At 45.1% G+C, this 19,436-nt stretch overlaps 1 long non-coding RNA gene across 1 annotated transcript in view; it reads right to left on the reverse strand.

The window, feature by feature from the left end:
- The window catches only part of LOC113224806, a 95,430-nt gene extending 83,587 nt beyond the window's left edge, over positions 1 to 11,843 (reverse strand). The window contains exon 1 of the long non-coding RNA XR_003309421.1: positions 11,689 to 11,843. This is a non-coding gene — a long non-coding RNA (uncharacterized LOC113224806). The remainder of the gene's footprint in view (positions 1 to 11,688) is intronic.
- Between the last annotated feature and the right edge of the window lie 7,593 nt (positions 11,844 to 19,436).

The raw sequence follows: 19,436 nt of genomic DNA on the forward strand, positions 1-19,436 counted from the left end.
CAATCTAGATTTTTTTGTCTTTTACCTGTGAAATGGATGTCAAAAATGGAGAATTCACCAGCACATTTTAAGACAACATGAAAAAAGCCCTAAGCAAGCATTTCAAAGCAATAACATGCCATTACATTTTTGAAAAATAAGTATCATTGGTACTTAAAAGCAGTACTGAATTCCAGAAGCATATTCTTATATTGGACATTATTCATAATGGCAAATAAACTTCATTTCCACAGTAATGATTTCCGATATGCAGTTTTCTTTTTTTTTTGTTTTTTTTTGTTTTTTTGAGGGTTCAGTTTGACCGTTTCAGACTTAAATCTTGAATATCTGTCAGTGACTCAATCTTTAACATAACAATCAACAGTGGACTTGAAAATTGAATTGTTTCAAAAGGAACAATGATAGCAAGGGAAAGCTCCTGGCATTTGAAAAGAAGTACATATACATAGAAAGAAATAAAAATAAATCAAAATACATAACTTTGTACATGTTAGAAATATCCAATATGCCACCAACACAATTGCCCTGAAAGAAAAAAGAAAAAAAGACCTCACCACAATCTTCTGATGAAAATGTTATCATCTCTGTCTGAAGCTAAGAAGCCTGAGGTCGGGAAGGGTAAAGTGGCCAACACACAACTGATCACTGATAGCTTTAGGTTTCACACGCACATGTGTTTGCTTTCAATGCTCACATCCTTTCATCCCACCATCCTAGACAGATTATGGCACACAGTGTGCTATGTGGGATAGGTAAGCAATAGAAATTTGAGGTTAAAAAAAAACCTATGTTTCATATTCTTGAATAATTTTATTATCTTCTATTTTTTCAATTTCTCTTACTTTGGTAAAGTTTCTCTTGAATACTTCAGCTTTGTTCAGCTATGCTCAGAAAACAAGAAACAGGATTTATCTTGGGCAGATAAATGAGGAAGCCAAACAAACCTGGGTGTGAGTCCCAACTCCAGTGGGGCCCTGAGAAAGCCCTGGTATTTCCACCTGTAAAGTGGGGGTTAAGGGTACTCTGGGCGTTAGTGCTAATTGGTGGAAAGTGCCTGGCATTTGGGAGACACTCTTCAAATCAAGACCTTCCCCACAAAATGTCTTCCTGATTAACATCCCCACTGCAGGATGCCGCTTGGTTTTCGATATCCAAACTTCAGGGAACATACGTATCTCTCTCAATACCGTTTTCTGGCCGAAATTTATCTAAGGTAAACGTAAATTTATATCCCTAAAACACAACACACTACATTTTAAACAAAACAATGTATCTGTAAAGTCTTGAGAAACGTTGCAATTACACTTAACAGAACACCAGCATTGCACATAGAGGGCTGTGTGAAACATGGTGAACCTCAGCCAAGGGAAGGAGGGTTTCCCAAGTTGCTGGCACCAACAGTCATCACAGTATCACTTCTTACAGAGTAGCCATTAACAACTACAGTGTTTTAAGCTATGTTTTCAGTATTTTCCTTTTTTTTTTTGGCAGAGTCTCACTCTATCGCCCAGGCTGGAGTGCAGTAGCTGGATCTTGGCTCACAGCAACCTCTGTCTCCTGGGTTCAAGCGATTCTCCTTCCTCAGCCTCCCAAGTACCTGGGATTACAGGCGTGCACCAACACGCCTGGCTAATTTTTGTATTTTTGGTAGTGACGGGGTTTCACCATGTTGGCCAGGCTGGTCTTGAACTCCTGACCTCAAGTGACCTGGCTGCCTCAACCTTCCAAAGTGCTAGAATTATAGGCATGAGCCACCCTGCCCAGCCTAGTATTTTACATCCTAATGTGGTAGTTTATTACATATACAGATGTTTCACCACGTCTAATCACATTTGGGAAGTTGATTGGTGGATGTGTGCCTTATAACCTTTTCCATTTATAATAACAGGAAACTTACACTAATAGGAATATTAGATCCCAATACACAGCAAGTATTATTAATTATAGAGTTAATAATACTGTAATTCTTTACTTGAAATTGGCTGAGAGTAGACCTTAAATGTTTTCACCACACACACACACACACACACACACACACACACACACACAGTAACTAAGGTGATGAATGAGTTAACTAATTTGATTGTGGCCATCATTTCACAATGCATATGTCCATCAAATCATCACATTGTAAACCCTGAATTTTATTGTATGGATTAATTTTTATATATTGAATATATAATCTATACAATTATACTTCAATAAAGCTGAAAAAATAAAACTAAATAACAGGAATTTGTTTACTGGTTGGTGTTTTTACACAGAACATCTGATATTCAGGAACAGATGACTGAGCTTAAGTGTCTGCCACCGTCAGCAGAGGTGAGGCTGGTACATTAGCATTAAAAAGAAAGCCATTTCCAAGGAGGAGCAGAGTCAGATGCCCTGTAGTCAGTTCCTATCACCTAATGCCTTGTAGGGGACAACTGTCATCTGTTTAGTCACCAAAAACTTGTATTGCCTTCTATGTTTGTGCCCCCACAGTGAGACCCACCTGTCACTATAGAAGTCAAAAGTGCCAGACACTGGCTTCTCCAGCCCCTGTGGCAGGTAGACAAGGTAAGTGGCCTGGGTCTGTCCCTTACAAGAAGCAGCAGGTCTCCCTGCACAGCCTGTGTTCTGGTGATGGGCAGTGATGATGCTGGTGGCAGGACATCCAGTTTCTAGGGGCAAGGGCTCTGTTCCAGCCAGCGCCCAGGGTTGGGGTGTTGACAGTGGGCCCTGTAGCAAAGCAAATATGTCTTTCCCAGACGGGTTCAGTGGCAGAAGTTAGGGTGCTCTACCCGGCTGTGCAACTTCCACACCACGTGCCCCAGGGCTCAAGGGACACTGTGAACCACCCATTGTCTTGTTATAAAATGTCTCTGTTTCACCAGCCAGGGACAGTTGCTTTTGCTTGCAGCTATGAACCCTGACTGATAAAAGGATCCTGCATTTTCTTAGCTAATGAGGAGATTCCTTTATGCCATCTTACCCCCAAAGGCTGCTTCTCTTGACTATATCAAGTACCCAGTGGCCCTGGCCAATGGCCAGTGTGGGCAGAATGGCCTCCCAGTGGTCACACTCTGAGCCCTGATACCTTTCAGATCTCAAGAAATTGGCCACCTTTCTAGCTACAGTGATGGGAACATCCCCATGCGGAGGTACATGCCTGCTCCCCACTGTATCCTGGCTCCATAGAAAACCATCTCTGCCTCACCACCATCCCCTGTCCCCAGGGACTGCTTGGAGCCTGTGGCCTGCCTTGCTGCTGAGTATGGGAAAGGAGACAAAGAGCTGGGAGGAGCACATGCTGAGAAGTTCCCCAAAGCATCTAGGAAAGGTTTGTCTCTTGTTAACACTGGTTGCAATTCTCTGCCCAAAATCAGACCAATCTGTCATCACCCTGGGCTGACACAGGATGAATCAGACCCCGCAGATCTGGAGATTCCTTGGTGGGCCCCCCAGCCACCCTTGGCACAGACACCCAAAGCCGCTGAGCAGACAAGCCCAGGAGGGATTTCTAACCACGACCCTGACAAATGCCCAAACCCAACGTCAAGAGCCTCCTCCTCCATCCCCTGGGCCTCCAGATTGTGGGTCTTTTCCTTCACGTATGGCTGTGTTGGAGAAGCCTCACGCCTTCCCAGAATTCTCCCTGTGCTAATTACACATGTGGTCTGCTAAGGAGACTCATGCTGACTTTAGAGGTCAGAGGCAGCGAGAGCTACACAGCAATAGACTATACTTCACTCGCTCCTGTAAGCGTTGGGTTCTCAGATCCACCATCTTTTCCAAGGAGCCCTCTACTTCCATGTCTTATTCCATGGATGTACCACAACTTCCTTCAAGTAGGTACATAGATTTTGTAATCTCCCTAGGAAAAGTGAGGCCAAGCGAGGGCAAGAGGGACTCCCAGTGTGACAGAATTCACATGAAGCTAGATTGTACCAACTCAGGGCTGCTGGTGCCAGTGCTGGTGACATGTCCACATTGGCTGTTGATGTCATCATCCACGCTGCTTACTCTTTAGAGGACAAAGGCCCCCATTTCCTCTTTTCAGTTCTTCCTCTTTCCACCATTAAACAAAGCATTCTTTGGAAGTTTATAGTTCTCTGAGGACTCATCAAGGGGAAGAGTGAGAAGTTATCATCACTAGAATCTAGGCAACAAAAGGATGTCTTAGCGCTGCTCTCTAAGGAGTGGCTTACTCTCCAAACAAGATTTGTATTGCTCTGTTTGTCATCTCTTGCATCATGGATTGGCTTCTCCTGATGGGGCTGGCCTGCTCTGAAGCTAGGACATCTTCCCGCCCATGGGGACAGATGGCAGGGGTGATGGAGTGGGAACAAGCTGGAGCCACCATGAGGTGCTCTGATGCCTCAGAGGCCAGAACAACACATCCTAGGCCACACTGTGGGAGATGGTCACCCAAAGCCAACTCAGTCCACTATTCCCACCACATCCCTTTCTGGAGTTGGGGGTGATGATGAGAGCCCCTAGAATGCTCTGTTCTCATTTTTTTGACTCCAAAAATTTCTCTTCAATGTCCCATCCACAAGCTGTAATGTTGGAGAGCTACAGGCTTTTAGAGGCTGCCCCCAACCCCTCCTTTACAGTCAAGGTGACCCTACTTCACACCCAATGCAAAGTCAGAAGGTGGAAGGTCACACAGAGATGCAGTCTGGGATGTGGTGTGCAGAATGCACCCAGGATCCGTATGTGGGCCTCTTTGGCCCAGCCTGAAGCCCAGCGTGTGATATAAAGGAGAAAAGTGGCTGGAAAGCTCCCAAAAGCTGACCCTGCAACTCTGAATTCTCCCCACACAGATCTTGCCAATGGCTAGAATGGAGGAGAAACAGATCAGTAGCCTATTGGTTTTCAAGTCCAACTCTGATCCTCACATGCCCTGATAGATGCACCGAGATCTAGTCAGAATTGCAGGGACTCTGATGCTGAGGAGGATCCCAAAGCAGTGAGTACATAAGGACACGCTGAACTTCATTGAAACCATCTGGTAGACCTCTGACAACTTCTTTTTCAGCTTCCCTGCTACTGAGAAAACACAAGGCCACTATTTCTCTCCACTTTGAAGTAGCTACAGTTCATTCTGTATCCACAATCTCTCTCTCTCTCTCTATCTCTCCCTCTCTCTCTCTTTCCCTCTCTCTCTCACCCCAGGCTCTCCTCTCCCACGAGGAGTAGTCACTAGGCCCAAGCAGAGCCTCCATAGTTGATTGGTGGGAAACTCCAGGTGGGCTGTCAGGCTGGGATCCATGCAAGTGCTGCCATGGAGAGGAAGCCACAGGAACCACCAGCCTCTAAGGAACCAGCAGGGGGATACATGGATCACTTTGGGTGAGGGAGGCTGTTAGGCTGAATAATTCCCTCCCATAGATGGCCAGGCCCTAATCCCTACAAGCTGTGAATATGCCGCCTTACACAGTAGAGGGGACTTTGCAGATGGGATTGTGTTACAGATCTTGAGATAAGGAGATGTTCCTAGATGATATAGGTGAGCCCAATGCAATCACAAGGGTCCTTACAAGAGGGCAAAGGAATGGTGGGGGACTCTAGAAGCTGGAATAGACAAGAAACAGGATTCTCCAGAAGACTTCAGAAGGAACGTGGCCTTGCCAACACCTTGATTTTAAACTTCTGACCTCCAGAATAGTAAAAGATAAATTTGCATTGGTTTAAACCATTAAATTGTTGGCAAATTAACAGGGAACTAATCCAGAGATCTCAGGCACAAATTCACAGGACCAAGAGGGAGAACTGGGACGGCCTCATGGGGTGCAGTCCCTGAGATCACAGATCTGGTACTGGGTGATTCCGTGATCTCAAGTTACAAGAAAAGCCCATGTCAACTGGCTTACACACACAAGAAGCCCAAAGGCAGGAGGCTCCAAGCTTGGTGTTTTTGGGTGACTCAGTGACATGGAGAGGACCTTGGTTCTCCCATCATTCCCTTCTGGTCATCTCACTGCTCTCTCATTCACAAGATGGTTGCCAACATTCCAGGTGTCACATCTGGGCATACCATTGCCAAGACTCAGGAAAAAGAGCCATTTCATCTTTGTGTCACTTGTTGAGAGTGAGGAAACCTTTCTCAGAACACCTATCCCTCTCTCCCACCCCCTACACACTAGGAGACTTCCCCTCACATCTGGCTTGTTGGCCAGAATTATACCACATGTCCATGCTTAAAGCAACCACTGGCAGGCAGTATCAGAGCTCTTTGATGAGTTTGGACACCCACTAGGACTTGCCCCCCAAAGCCAGCCTTCCTGAAGCATTTGGCTATTGGGCAAAGCATAAATCAAGGTTGTGTTGGCAAAGAAGAAGAGGATAAATCCATGGTGGGTAGGTGCAAAATTGTCTCCTCCACTGGTGTATGGAGTGGGCTTCACAGAGGTCCAGGAGTGTCTCTTCCTGGTACTGCAGACAGTCCCAGAGCTTACACAGCCTGTCCTTCACTTAGGGAGGGCTAGGATTGACTGGCTTGTTTCCATCACCATGGGGCACCTCTGAGCAGCAGTCTTGCCAAGCCACCCTGCTGCCTGAGCGCCCCCTCACCTGGCCCCTTGCCTTGACCCACATTGTGATGCCTGATGCAACCATCTGGGTCTCAGGTAGCAGGGTTGGGTTCTGCTAACATGCTATCATACTGACACTAACAAACCCCACCTGTGCCTGTGACTGAGCTGGGAACAATTCAGGCTACTTTCCTCAGAAAACAACTGGAGACAAGGCAGGCCCCTCAAGCTTCGTGGATTTCTCCACCAGCCCATCCTGTTACCCACTAGATGCAGAGTCTGCTCTCTCAGCTGGTTGGCCTGTAGCCTCCTCAGCCCGCTCATGACTGGTGGTGGTGTCCCAAACTCCCTCTCCATCTGGCCACACTGTGGGCTTCTCCCTGCAGGCGCCACTCACCTCACGGAAGGCATCACAGTGTCTGTCCTGGTGCACAGAACTCCTGTGCTCACCTCACCATCCCTCTCACCTTGCTCTCTGGGCCTCAGACATGAAGTGCAAGAGGAGGGAGCTAAAACAACAACGACCAAACAGACTGAGGGTGAAAGGAATGCAGAAGGGAAAAGAAAAGCAAGCTAACTGCAATGTGATATCCTGGATTTGTTCCTGGAACAGAAAAAGGACCGAGTGGAAAAACTGAATAAAGCACACTCTGAATAAAGTGTGTGGAGAGTTAACTGTCCTGGGCCAATGTGAATTTCTTAGCTTTGACAAATGTGCCCCGGTTGCATAAGATGTTGACATTAGGGGGAGCTGGATGAAGGTACAGAGAACTCTCTGGGCTATCTCCACAACTTTCCCATGAATTTATGATTATTCCAAAATCAAAAGTTTATTCTCTTAAAAAAGAAAAATAAAATAGCATGAGACCCGGCCAGGTTCCTATGCTTTGTTCCCTCATCACTCCCCAAGGCTAGGGAGAATCCTCTGCCACAGCCCCCACCCTAAGACCAATCCCAAAGAGAGAAAGAAGGACTTCAGAGAGATTTGAAACCCAAACATCTGTAGTGTATATAGTTCCTAGGTATCTGGAAAAGGGGGAAAGGTTGGTATGAGAATCAGTGGGATTAAAGAGGTGTCTTAACAGCAGGAGTTCTCAAAACTACTAATAGGGTCGATGCTTTCTAACTCTCCAAGAAGGGGCTATGTCATGAGGCATTTCTCAACATTCGTTTAACAAGGCCCACTTCTCACTTAAGTCACCTTGCAGAACCAGCTCCACCCACCCCTGGGGGGCCCCTGCCCCAGCCTGACTCTTGGGTCCTCTGTGACAGCTTCTGCTGCCTTTTCAGCCCCACCTTCAGGCCCAGTTCTGACCTTAGAACTTTCCAGATGCAAGCTGTGCCCAGTATCTCAGTCTGAGAACTGAGTCTTCATTGTATTGTATTGTGTTGGCAACTTGCCTGGAGCCCAGGCCCTTGAGATTCTCATCGCCTCATCTACATCATAAGCCCAAACACGTGGGAAAGGACAGGGCCATCCTTTTTGACAGACAAGGAATCTGAGGCCCAGGGAGATTAAGTCCTTTGCCCAAGGTCACCCAGCAGACTGCTGCCAAGGCTGTGCCTTAGCCACCTAGTCCACTTTCCCCACTACTGGTCAGCCCCTCACCTGCTCCCAGAGGAAGTCCCCATGGGCGTCTCTGCCTGGGCATTTGTACACATTACCTGACCCACCATGGCATTCCTGCCAGCACCCTCCTGTCCACCTGGCCAGGACTTGCAGTCACTTCGTGGTTTGGCCGACTACTGCTGCTCCCTGCCTTTGTCCTTTCTGTTCCCACAACAGACCTGTTCTACCCTAGTGTCCCCAGCTCCTCCTGGCTGGGTACCCTGGCTACAGTTATCCTGCCCTCCCCTCACTGTTGGCCATGGCTAGAGTTAGGGCAAAAGGAAGGAGGGGAGGCTCAGAAAGAAAACACCTGTGATAGGCCCGGGAGAGTGAAAGCATGACTAGGAACCCGTGTCGACCTGGCATCCCAGGGCACAGTGCACTGACCCCTCCACCCCGTCACTGGGGCCTGGCACAGGCAGGTGGTCACTTCATTTGGCCACTGAGCCTTCCTTATTTCCTGCTCCCCTTCAAGTGACCCAGCTGCTAACCATGAGTTATGTCAGAACCAACCTTGTCCTGTAGACTTTTAAGCTCTTAGAGCTTGTGAGTGGGGTACAGGGATGACACCCCACAATCAAATAGGTCAGTCTAGGAGCCAGTGGCACTGGTCTCATAAAATTCCTGAAGTGCTAGCTGGGCACGGGGGCTCACACCTGTAATCCCAACACTTTGGGAGGCCTAGGCAGGTGGATCACCTGAGGTCAGCAGTTCAAGGCCAGCCTGGCCAACCTGGTAAAACCCAGTCTTTACTAAAAATACAAGAATCAGCTGGGCTTGGTGGTGGGCACCTGTAGTCCCAATTACTGAGGAGGCTGAGGCAGGAGAATTGCTTGAACCTGTGAGGTGGAGGTTGTAGTAGCCGAGATGACACCACTGCATTCTAGCCTGGGTAACAGAGCCAGACTCTGTCAAAAAAAAAAAAAAGAAGAAAAGAAAAGAAAAGAAAGAAAAGAAAAGAAAAGAAAAGAAAAGAAAAGAAGGAAGGAAAAAGAAACCTCCCGAAGTGCTTTTATGCTCCACTTGTTTACTTTGAAAAGAGAGGTCTCATGCGAAGGCACTGACCTTTCTCCGATGTTACTTTGAATTGCATGCAAATTGTGACATTTTCCCTTTCCATTCACAGTCCATTCCAGAAAGATGTTTATCCTCAGTCAAAATCAGCACAGGGAAGTTTGTAATGCAAACGCTGTGAGTCTTTGTTCCTAAGGGATCTCTTTTCAGGTGTAAGTAGTAACACATTTAATATTAAATGCAAAATGAAGAGCCAAACTAAAAACCTGTTATCACAGGACAAATAGGGAAACTGTTTTTTTAAATAACACTCCTTTACTTATTAAACATTAAACTCTAGGACTGCCTCAATTTTTGGGTGGCTGCTCCATCTCTAAGAAATAAAAACTGAGTGGATGATGACTTCTGACATACTGACCTGACAGCGTCTGCCAAGACAAGGAAAGAGTCTTTGAGATGCAATCTTTCTGCATGGCCCATGCTTAGGGCCTGTCAATTCATTCTCTTCCTGTGACCTCCAAGCCACTTACATTCATTCCAATTCTCCTTGTCACACTCTGTCACATTCCCGTTTTAATTTTTCCATAGCACTTGTTGCTCTCTGAAATTATTTTTTAACTATCATTTATTGTTGTTGTTATTATTATTATTATTATTATTATTATTATTATTATTATTATTTACCTGTCTCTCCACTAGAACATAAGCCCATGAAAGCAGGGCCTTTGCTGGTCTTGTTCACTGCTGAATCTCCGGAGCCCAGAACAACACTGGGCCTGAGTAGGACCCGGAGCACAATCAATGCTGCGCAGGTTAATGCCGTCATCAGTTTTCACCCTCATGGAGAGGTACGATAGTATCGGACAACTTACGTTCAAATTCCAGCTCTACTGCTACAGAGCTTTGTATTAGGTAAGTTACTTGACCTTTCTGGGCCTCAGTTTTTCCCATGAGTTAATATATATGAAGCGCTTAGGATCAACTGTGGTGTAATCAATAAGCATTTGTTATTATTATTTAGTCAGGGCCAGCCCCAGGCAAACCCTTGCTCAGCTCCATGGTTGCTGGCCTGGTGTCCTTCCAGGGCCATGCACTCAGAGCTTCCGTCTCCAATGCCCCCTCATTGTCCCTCCATGTAATCGTCTCCATCCCATTGCCTGGAGGCTAATAAATCTGATCAGACAAATTGCAACAAAGTATGCAAACAAACCTGCTGTTTCCCTGGACTAAACAGTCACTGGATCCTCCAGGGTCAGCAGTGGAGGGAAAAGCTCACCATGCGTGGCTGGCTGAAGGCCCAGCCCCATGTGCTTAAGAACTTTTCCCTCTGGGGATCTCCCCATAACGACCGCCGCCTCACTCATGGCCTCAAATGGGTTGGCTGAAGCGCAGGCACAGGAGTGCCCCTTACTGCCCCCACAGGACAACTGAGGACAGGTTGGAACAGTTACCAACTTTCCTGAGGCTCAGAGATAACAAGCATCTTGGTTACTAGGCGCCTTCCTTATGCTGTGTCCTCAGCTGGAATACTCTTCCCTCTGCCTTTTCCTGGCTACATGTGCTCACCCATTAAATCTCTGTGGACATGCCACTTCCTCCAGGAAGCCCTTCCTGACCCTACCAGTCTGGGTGAGTTCCTTCCCTGTGCCTCCTGAGCAGGCCCCTATTCACATAGCATCACTTGAGTCCCAGAGAGCAGGGCCACTTCAGTCTTACCTAAGTCACTATCCCCAACAGCTAGCACAGGACCTGGCATGGAGTGGGCCTCCAGTCACTGTTTATGTCCCCCCAGAATTTATATGTTGAAGCCCTTACTGTCAAGAGGATAGTAGTAGAAAATGAGGGCTCTGAGGTGTGATTAGGTCATGAGGGTGGAGCCCTTATGAACGGGATTAGTGCCTTATAAAAGGGACCTCAGACAGGATTCCAGTCTGCAACCTGCAAAAGGGCCTTCCCCAGGAGTGGATCCTGCAGGCACCTTGATCTCAGACTTTCGGAGCCCAGAACGGTGAGAAGTACATTTCTATTGTTGTAAGCCACCCAGCACTGTGTTATGTCTAGGGTACTGGGCTATAGCAGCTCAAAAGGACTAGGAGAGTTACTATTTGTTGAAATGCTAACCTAAAACTTATTTTAATGTCAACTCTCAGATGATGGGTTTCCTTGCTTCTGGTTGGAAATTCAGCTACTGTTATATTGTTGGAAAACAGATTTCTGTAAAAGATGATAAAGTGAAGTGCTTAAGGGAAAAACAAGATTTCCCTCTGTCATGCCCCCAGGGGCTCCCAGACAGCGCCCCGGCCTCTGCCCCACAGCCAGTAGCTGCCCTGAGAAACTTCCAGGAGGTGAAACTAACACGCATCGGGAGGGATGACCTGTTTCAGATGGGACAGGCTGGAACCACCTCACGTTGTGGAAGGCTGAGGTTTGGTGGCCATTTCCTAGCCTTAGGTTAAATCCTGTCTTAGATGAGCATACGGTGAAGACTCCCCTCAGAGGAATTCCTCTCACTGTCACCCCACACACCCAGCATATGGTAATACCAACCGTGAGCAGTGTGGGGTTCCATGCGCTGCGCTCCGTGCTCAGCAGATTCTTGGCTTCTGCCCAGTCTTCTCCCTGCTTTCCCACTAGGAAAGCCATCCAAGTTCACCCAAGGGAGCCCAAGAAAGAGCTAAAGAGCCTCTTCAACTGCAGCCGTGAGGACCCTGAGGAAACAGAACATGTCTGGGTTAAAGGTGCTCTTTCTGAGAACAGACAGGAGAAAGGTTACATATCTTTTAAATGGAAATGAATTTATTTTTATGCACACTGTAAAAAAATTAAATGGTACAACAGGAATCTAGGGAGAACAAGTCCTTTCCCAGCTGGGATCCTGTAAGACTCTAGTCCTCTCCTGTTCCAGGCTCTTTCAAATATGGGATCTTAGCCAATTTTCATTTTTTTTATTTTTAATGGACTGTGTTTAATTACACTTTAATTTTAATTAAATGTTAATTAAACAAATAATAAAAGTCATTCTTATTTAGTATTAAAATATTCTTAATATTCTTGAAAAATATTAAAACATGATAAAGATGTTTAAAATAAAACTGACAAAGACTGAAATAAAATGGAAAAGCAACAAAATGCTAACAGTCAATGATGGGGCTATCTATGATTTTTTTATGTCTTTATATCTTTCTATTTAAAAACATTTATATCATAAATGTATTACTGTTACATTATTAAGAAATCACTCTTTAAAACTGATATACTGAGATATAATTGACATACAATAAACTGCACTTAGGTGTATAATTTGCTAAGTTTTAGCATGTGCATACACCAGTGTATCACCATAATCAAGACAAAGAATGTATCTCCACTACTTCATACCATATACAAAAATTAACTTAAAATAGATCAAGAACCTAAAGAGCTGGAACTATAAAACTCACAGAGAAAACACAGATGTAAATCTTCATGACTTTAGATTAGGTAATGATTTCTTAGATATGACATCAAAAGCACAAAAAAAACAAAAGAGAAAAGGTAAATTGCACTTCATCAAAATTTAAAACTTTTGCACTTCAAAGGACACCATCAAGAAAATGAAAAGACAACAGACAGAATGGAAGAAAATATTTGCAAATCATATATAAGGAGCTTGTATCCAGAATATATAAAGAACATTTACATCTCAAAAATAGGACAAGCCAATTGAAAAATGGGCAAAGGTTTTGAGAAGACATTTCTCCAAAGAAGATTTACAATGGCCAATCAGCACATGAAAATATGTTCCACACAATTAGTGATCAGGGAAATAAGATACCACTTTATACACACTAGGATGGCTAAAATAAAAAGATAGACGATAACACTTGTTGACAAGAATGAGGGAAAAAAGACATTCACTTGCAGCCAGATTTTTACCATTGCAAATAAAGCTATGAACATTTTTGTGTACAAATCTCTCCTAGCTGTGTCTTTCAAATGCAGAAGTTCTTAATTTTGATGAAGGCCAAATTATCTATTTTTTCTTTTAAAGATCTTGCTTTCAGTGTTTTATCTGAAAAATCTTTGCCTGACTGAAGATCATAAAAATTCTATGTTTTCTTCTAGATGTTTTTTAGTTTTACATTCAGGTGTATATTTGTACCCATGGATATCCAATTGTTCCAGCATCATTTGTTGGAAAGACTCTCCCTCTAGTCCTTCAGGTGGATTTTTCCCATCCTTGGCTTAGTTTCCTCACATACATGCTTCAGTGCTCACCATAATACTCACGAGACCCCTCTGCAGACTTCCAGGGTTCTTTCTTTGGGCAACTTTCTCTCCTCTTGGGCTTCCCTGGATAGCTCCAGGTTGCAGGCTGGTCACCAGAAAGACCAAGCAGGATTAGAGGATTGGAGCTTTCATCTCCACCCCTTCCCCCAACCTCCAGGAAGAGGAGAGAGGTTGAAGGTCAAGTTGATCACCAAGGGCCAATGATATCATCAATCACATATATGTAATAAGGCCTCCATAAAAACACAAAAGGCCAAGGGTTCAGATGAGCTTCCAATGGCGGAACACCTGGAGGTTCCCAGAGGTTGGTGCATCCAGAGAGGGCATGGAAGCTCCATGCCCCTTCCCATACCTTGCCCTATGCATCTCTTCCCTCTGACTGTTCATCTGTATCCTTTGTGATGTCCTTTATAATAAATGGGTAAACAGAAGTAAAGTGTTTTCCTGAGTTCTGAGGGCCACTCTAGCAAACTAATCAAACCCAAGGAGGCGGTCATGGGAACTCCAATTTATAGCCCATTGGTCAAAAGTACAGGTCACTACCTGGGACTTGTAATTGGCATCTGAAGTGGGGGAGGTCCGGTGGGACTGAGTCGTTAACCTGCAGGATCTGACACCATCTCCAGAATTGAATTATAGGGCACCCCCCAGGTGTGTCCACTGGAGAATCTGGTGTCAGGGGTGTCATGTTGAGTGTGTGTCAGAGCAGGCAAAACCATTTGGTTTTTCTTACCCTGTAAGACAGGCCCACAGGAGGATAATTCCTGCCCCTCTTATTCCACCTTGGGAAGAAATGGAAGTTCACATGAGTTTTTTAATTGACTAGTGGATTTTGAGAACAAATATAAGGTGGCCAAATTCTTCTGAAAGCTCAATTTCCTAATTAAGTTCCGAGTCTTCAGTGTTGGAGGGGATTAGTCACCCCAGCCATTGAAGACCATGTCTTCTCTACCGTCCAGAAACACGAAGCAGAGAAGATGTTTCACACCGTATATCTACTGAATGTTGTAAAATTGCCTTCTTGGAGATCCTAAAATTTTCCAGTGGTCTCTTCCCTTCCCTTTTCAAAATCCTCTCAAAGTCCAAGGGAAGGGGCCTTTCTTAGACTTGTAGGTGTCAAGGGGACTAACCATCACCTACCCAAACCTTAGCCTAATGCCTGCCATGTTTCCCACAGAAATAATGCATGCACATAGAATACATCTCAATCTCAATGAAATATTCTTTTTTCTTTTCTTTTCTTTTTTTTTTTTGAGACGGAGTCTTGCTGTGTCACCCAGGCTGGAGTGCGATGTCATGGTCTCAGCTCACTGCAACCTCTGCCTCCCAGGTTCAAGCAATTCTCTGCCTCAGCCTCCCAAGTAGCTGGGATTATAGACACCCACCACCACAGCTGGCTAATGTTTGTATTTTTAGTAGAGGAGGGGTTTCACTATCTTGGCCAGACTGGTCTTGAACTCCTGACCTCGTGATCCACCCGCCTCGGCCTCCCAAAGTGCTGGGATTACAGGCATGAGCCACAGTGCCCAGCCAATAAGATTTTCATTTTAAGTGGTGTGCCCTAAGCCAATATTCATGGCGTTTTGTCTAATTTCACATCAGAGACAACTTTTTGTGTCTGGTTTCTCAGCTCTTGTTCTGTTTCCTCATTTGCTTCTCCCTTGCTTTCTTCTTGGTTCTTCTTTCTTTCCTGCCTGGTCCTCAGAGGACCCTGAATTCATTCATGGGAATTATTTTACCCCAGCTAGGAGTTGATAGACAGCTTTTGACTCCACCTTAGAAGCCAAAATAAAAAGCAAAGAAAATTAAAACTCACATTTATCTGGATTGCTGATGTTTTTACTTTTGATATAGTAGTGCATTGGTTGCTTATTTTGGATCAGATGGAAAATCAACCCTTAGCAGAGACAAAGGTAAACAGCCTTTGTGGATGGATTATTATGTGCTGATCTTTTACAAATAATAGATACATAGAATGAGCAATCCTCATGGAGTAAAATCACAAACAAACCTCCCCTTAAACCATCCTGTTGGGCTAGTTTTTCTCCCACCCTGGATGGAAATTCAGGTTGACCTCAGGATTTTCCTGTTCACTGGCTTGGCCTCAAATCATGGTCCAGAATACCAAGGAGTCTCGATATATGGCCCAGGCTGGTCTCAAACTCTTTGGCTGGTCTCGAACTCCTGCCTCAGCCTCCCACAGTGTTGGGATTACAGGGGTTAGCCACCGCGCTCAACCAAAATGAATCTTCTTAAGACTCAGGATATAATTTCTGAAGCAAATTGTGCCAATTTACACTCTTACCAGCTCTGTGTGAGGGTTTCTGTTTTAGTTCTCCTTGGTATTCTTTGAGGATACTTTAAAAATCTTTGCTGTAAGTCCAATTAAACCTCTTTCTTTTGTAAATTGTCCAATCTCAGGTATGTCTTTATCAGCAGCGTGAAAACGAACTAATACAGTAAATTGGTACCAGTAAAGTGGGGCATTGTTGAAAAGATACCCGAAAATGTGGAAGCAACTTTGAAACTGGGTAACAGGCAGAAGTTGGAACAGTTTGGAGAGCTCAGAAGAAGACAGAAAAATGTGAAAAAGTTTGCAACTTTCTGGAGACTTGAATGGCTTTGACAAAAATGCTGATAGTGATGTGAACAATAAGGACCAGGCTGAGGTGGTCTCAGATGGAGATGAGGAACTTGCTGGGAACTGGTGAAAAGATGACTCTTTTATGTTTTAGCAAAGAGAGTGGTGACATTTTGCCTCTGCCCTAGAGATCTTTCTTTCTTTCTAATGGACAGCTCCTGTTCCTAGTTACCTTCTCAACAGCTCTGTTGAAACCCAGCCCCCAGATCCCCAGCACTTCAAGTATTTCTTCTACCCATCTCCTCCAGAGGAGGGACTGCAGCCAGAGATCACCGTGATAGGTTATCAGGTAATGGACATCATCCTAGGGAGAAGATGGAATCCTTGGCTTTCCTCTACAGAGGAACACCAGAGGCTGACACCTCTCCCAGCCTTCTAACCCAGTCCAGAAAGGGCCTTGATATGATTTGGATATGTCCCCACCCAAATCTCATCTTGAATTGTAGCTCCCATAATCCCCACGTGTCATGAGGGACCTGGTGGGAAGTAATTGAATCATGGGGGAGGTTTTTTCCCATGTTCTCATGATAGTGAATAAGGCTCACGAGATCTGATGGTTTTATAAAAGGCAGTTTCCCTACACATGCTCTCTTGCCTGCCACAATGTAAGGTGTGCCTTTGCTCCTCCTTTGCCTTCCACCATGATTGTGAGGCCTCCCTAGCCACGTGAAACTGTGATCCACTAAACCTCTTTTTCTTTATAAATTACCTAGTCTCAGGTAATTCTTCCTAGCAGTATGAAAATGGACTAATACAGGCCTCAGGGCCATCAGTCTGCCTGTACCCCAAAGCCCCTTCATAATGATGAGGAAACAGGTCTGGAGGATCATCTCTCCAATCTTTCCTGGAGGCAGAAGCCTGAACTACATGTTGTTAGGTTTCTTCTAAACGGGAGACTTGTGGATTCTATCGTCACTGAAGGGGCCACTATTCATCTGAAACACAAAAAAAGAGCATTCACTAATTGCCTTAGAATATGCTAAATGCAGCCTGAAAGCAACTTACTTCTCCTCCTCTTCCTCCCCTTTCTCTTCATCCTCCTTTTCAGGCCACCTGCAAAGCAGACCTGAACCTTCAACAAAGCCCTGAACCAACCTAGTCACACTGCTGGGGGCCCAGGGATGCACCAGGGTGATTATTTGCATTCCAACTTTATACTTGTGTCACTCATAAAAGTCAGGTGTTCCATCTTCTGCTGAGAAACACAGGGGTTCAGAGTACAGATCTTTGGAAGCCTGTCTCCCAATTTTTACTTACCAAGTGACTTTACACAAATGGGTTAACTCCTCAGTTTCCTCCTTGGTAAAATAGGGACAACAGTAGCTACCTCCTAGGACAGTTGTGTGGATATTGTGAGATAAAATCTCAAAGTGCTTAGGACAGTGCCTGCCACATCGTAACGCTCAATAAAGTTTGGCTATAATGATGAAGGGCCATGGCAGGAGGACTGCTTGAGCCCAAGAGTTCAAGGCTTCAGTGAGCTGTGATTGCACCACTGCACTCCAGCCTGGGTGACAGAGCGAGACCCTGTCTCTAAAAAATAAAATAAAATAATAATTACAACAATTTAATGGGAAAACTATTATCTCCAAGCTGGAAGATACCCAATCCTTGTGAACTCTAAGGAGCAGGCACCCTGCATCACACATCCCATGTCTACGGAATTTAAAATGCTTAAAAGACTGGACTCACCTTGAAGACAGAAGGACAGTGTTTGGGTCAGTTTAGAGTTATCCACTCCAGGGTACTCAAACGTTATAATAAAGATTTTTGTGGTCTGAGCAGGAATACGCAAAATTGCAGGTGTCGGTGACCAGTGAAATTAAATGCGAAACCACAATCACCTAGCGATAAGCCAGGAACACCTGTTGGTATCTGTTAGCTGCCACCACGTGGTGCAAAGCAGCTCTTTCCTTCTGCATCGTTGGTTGAATCAACTTAAACTCTTTCATGCAACTGAATAAGATGCTAGTTGCCGTCACAACTCCACCTTAAATTGTGCCTTCTTTTGGTATATTCAATGTGTTTCCAATATATTTCCAAGTCCCCTTGGTTCCTTTTGATAACGATGTGTGGAATGTTTATACTGTGGCAGATGTTTTGGGCATGTAAAAGGCAGAAAGAAAGAATGAAAATAGGCATTTTTTGAGTTCCTGCTAGGATAAACAACCTTATGGTTATTTATAACACCCCTGCACTACTTTGTTTAAGGGTGGATCCAGAGAAAGTTAATTTGTGTAACTAGGATTAAGGGGGTAAAATGGAAATACTGATGCTTTGTATAAGAAAAAAGGAGTGAGAGACCCAGAAGAGGGGGTCCCACACTGGGCAGAGGCAACTTCTGAAGAGGCGTGAGGCCGAGATGAACAGGTGGGACCAGGGGAGGGGAGGGGAGGAGGGAGTAAAGAGGAGGCAAAGAGGCTGTGAGGAGAGAACTTGAGCAGAGCAGAGCTAGTTAAGGTGAGAGTGGGACGCTGTGCTCTGGAGTGAGATGTAACCCCCTCCTGTGTCTCCACCTGGGATCTTCACTGTTTTTCCTGCTCAGCAAGTTGAACATGTGCAATGTGCAGAGACGGGCTTCCAGGAGAGAACAGGAGGCCTAGCACACAGGCCAAGTTTTCATTTACCTAGAGCTCTGCTATCACACGGTTTGAGAGCTCATTTCCAAAACCCAGGTGTAGAAAATATGCCTCTGCCTGCAAACAGTTACCTGAGTGAATTGTATGTGTTTAGGTGAGGAGACTTGGGAACTGGTGGGAGGGGATCATTACTATAAAAGGCAGAAACCCCATTTCTCTCCCCTTCCCAACAATCCATGCTTCCTCTCAACTCTCAGTTGGCTGGATCTGCTGAGGGGACCTTGAGAATTTTTTTTTTTTTTTTTTAGACAGGGTGTCATTCCGTTGCCCAGGCTGGAGTGCAGTGATGCCATCACGGCTCACTGCAGCCTGGACCTCCTGGGCTCAAGCGATCCTCTCATCTCGGCCTTCCCAGTAGCTGGACTACAGATGTACACTACCACACCTGGCTAATGTTTGTATGTTTGTATTTTTTTGTAGAGACAGGGTTTTGTCATGTTGCTCAGGCCAGTTTTGAACTCCTGAGCTCAAGCAATCCACCAGCCTCAACCTCCCAAAGTACTGGGATTAGAGACGTGAGCCACCGCACCCGGCTGGGGAATATTTTTGGTGGGTGGAAAATTTTTCAGGGTTGACTTAGCAGACCCTCACACAAAAGGCACCAAAACAGGAAGCAAGTAAAAGTTCACATCCACTTTTCTGTTCCAGAAAAGATGAATTATGTCTGACTGTACCTGATGGAAAAATCCTTTCATTTTCAATTGTATGAAGGAAACACTAACTGCCTTCAGAAAGGAACTCAACAC

The sequence above is a fragment of the Piliocolobus tephrosceles genome, chromosome X (genome assembly GCF_002776525.5).
Source record: "Piliocolobus tephrosceles isolate RC106 chromosome X, ASM277652v3, whole genome shotgun sequence".
In the NCBI taxonomy this organism is placed as follows: Eukaryota; Metazoa; Chordata; class Mammalia; order Primates; family Cercopithecidae; genus Piliocolobus; species Piliocolobus tephrosceles.